At 37.9% G+C, this 2,758-nt stretch overlaps 1 non-coding gene across 1 annotated transcript; it reads right to left on the minus strand.

Moving 5' to 3' along the window:
• Nucleotides 1-446: 446 nt before the first annotated feature.
• On the minus strand, nt 447-572 carry LOC139000429 (small nucleolar RNA SNORA25). Its single transcript, XR_011469605.1, has one exon. It is a non-coding gene; the product is annotated as a small nucleolar RNA SNORA25 (small nucleolar RNA).
• Between the last annotated feature and the right edge of the window lie 2,186 nt (nt 573-2,758).

The following is a 2,758-nucleotide window of genomic DNA, read 5'->3' on the forward strand; positions in this document are numbered from 1 at the left end:
AAATTGAATGTTTACCTAGAATCATTAATCACCACATGTCATAAATTTTAAAGAGTTAACTAATACAACAAACATTAAAAATGTAGAAAAATCACAGTATTAGCTTAATTATTAATAGATAGACATACCCTAAAATTCTTTTTTTCTTACATATTCTGATTATCTCTTAATATAACAAAGATTTTGTAGCATTATTTTCTGTAGAGAGGTTGGAAAGACAATTCAGTATTTCCTCTGGTGTGGCTATTCACAATTAATTTTAAATTATAAATAATGTACACGAATTAAAATAAAAACAACTAGTGAGTTCTGTTCTAATAGTATCCTTGATACCCAAGTCTGCAAAGCTTTCTCTCTGTGGTGTTGTCCATGGTGCTAATGTGAGGTTCGCATCCTGTTTCCAAGTGAAGGGCAAGGCAGACAGAATAAAAGGACTTTTTAAAAAATCTTGTATCTCCTCAGGAAAACATAGCACTATTGAGTATCTATTACATTCTATAAAGAACTTCAATCTTCAGTCATAGCATTAAGAGCTCCTGGTTTTGATCACATAAGATCTTTCTAAATGACCTACTATTTTAAAAAATATATTTGTATTGATTTCACAGAGGAAAGGAGAGGGAGCGTGAGATAGAAATATCAGTGAAGAAAGAGAATCATTGATTGACTGCCTTATGCATGCCCACTCTGGGGATTGATCTCACAACCCAGGTATGTGCCCTGCCTGGGAATTGAACTGTGACCTCCTGGTTCATAGGTTGACTGTCAACCACCGAGCCACACCGGCCGGGCAAATGACTTATTTTTAAAACTTAATTTTTATTATTGACACTATTATATTTCCCTGCCATTGCCCACCTCCACACAGCCTCTGCCCCCTTCCCTCTGGCCATCATCACACTGTTGTTGATCTTTGAATAATCCCTTCACCTACTTTCATCCAGCTTCCACCACACTCCTCCCCTTTGGCATCTGTCACTCTGCTCCATGTCTAGTTCTATTTTGATCATGATTTTATTGCATTAATTATATTCCTCCTGTAAGTGAGAGCATATAGTATTTGTCTTTCTCTGACTGCTTTATTTTGATGAGCATAATAATCTCCAGGTCTATCCATGCTGTCATCAAACATAATCATTCCCTCTTTTTTACAGCTGCATAGTATCCATTATGAAATGTACCACAAATTTTTTTATCCACGCATCTACTGATAAGCACTTGGGCTGTTTCCAGATATTGCCCATTGTACATAAAGCTTCTATGAACGTAGGAGTGCATATACCCTTTCTAATCGATGTTTCAGGATTCTTAGAATGTATTTCCAGAAGTGAGATTGCTGAGTCAAAAGGCAGCAGAACAGAATAGAGAGCTGAGAAATTAATCCACACCTTATGGTCAATTAATGTTTGACAAAGGAGGCAAGAGTGTACAATGGAGTAAGGACAGTCTTTTCAATAAATGGTGTTGGGAAAATTGGACAGGCGCATGCAAAAAAATGAAACTAGTCCATCAACTTACACCACACACCAGAGTAAACTCAAAATGAATAAAAGACTTACATGTAAGTAATGAAACCAAAAAATCCTAGAACAAAGCAATAGGCAGTAAAACCTCAGACATCTCTCATAGTACTATTTTGCCAACATATATCCTAGGACAAGGAAAACAAAGGAAAAAGGTAAACAAATGGGACCACGTCACCTAAAAGGCTTCTGAACATCATCAACAAAATGAAAAGTGAACCCACATTATAAGCGAACATATTTGCCAGTGATACATCTGATAAAGGGTTAATTTCCAAAAAAAATAATAAAGATAAACAATCCAATTTTTAAAAATGGGCAAAGGCCTGGCTGGTGTTGCTCAGTGCTTGAGCTTTGACCCAAGAACCAGGAGGTCATGGTTCAATTCCGGGTCAGACCATATGTCTGAGTTGGGGGTTCAGCCCTCAGGAGGGGTGCCCAGGAGGCAGCTGATCAATGATTCTCTCTCATTATTGATGTTTCTGTTTCTCTTTTCCTTTCTCTTTCTCTCTCTGAAATCAATAAAAAACTCTTTTTTAAAATGGGCAAAGAAACTGAATGGACACTTCCCCAAAGAGGACATATGCATGATCAATAGACATGAAAAAATGCTCAACATCATTAATCATCAGAGAGATGCAAATTAAAACTACAATAAGATATCACCTCACACCTGCCAGAAAGGCAACCACCAATAAATCAACAAACAAGTGCTTGTAAAGATGTGAAGCTGTTACGGAACACCAGAGAAAAGTCAAGCAATGCTTAGACAAATGGAGTTGTACAGATTTATTACGCTGGCGGGCTCAGAGCAGAATATCTCTCTCAAATTCTGACCAACAACATGGAGGGAGCTTTCCCTTTTTATATCTTTTTTTGCCCTCTTTTTAAAAAAATATATTTTTATTGATTTTTACAGAGAGGAAGGGAGCGAGATAGAGAGTTAGAAACATCGATGAGAGAAACATTGATCAGCTGCCTCCTGCACACCTCCTACTGGGGATGTGCCCGCAACCCAGGTACATGCCCTTGACCAGAATCGAACCTGGGACCTTTCAGTCCGCAGGCAGATGCTCTATCCACTGAGCCAAACTGGTTTTGGCTGCCCTCTTTTTTAAAATATATTTTATTAATTTTTTACAGGGAGGAAGGGAGAGAGATAGAAAGTTAGAAACATCGATGAGAGAGAAACATCGATCAGCTGTTTCTGGGGATGTGCCTGCAACCAAGGTACA

This window comes from Myotis yumanensis, unplaced genomic scaffold (assembly GCF_028538775.1).
Source record: "Myotis yumanensis isolate MYYU_CA2020_CCGP unplaced genomic scaffold, mMyoYum1.0.hap1 SCAF_23, whole genome shotgun sequence".
NCBI lineage: Eukaryota > Metazoa > Chordata > Mammalia > Chiroptera > Vespertilionidae > Myotis > Myotis yumanensis.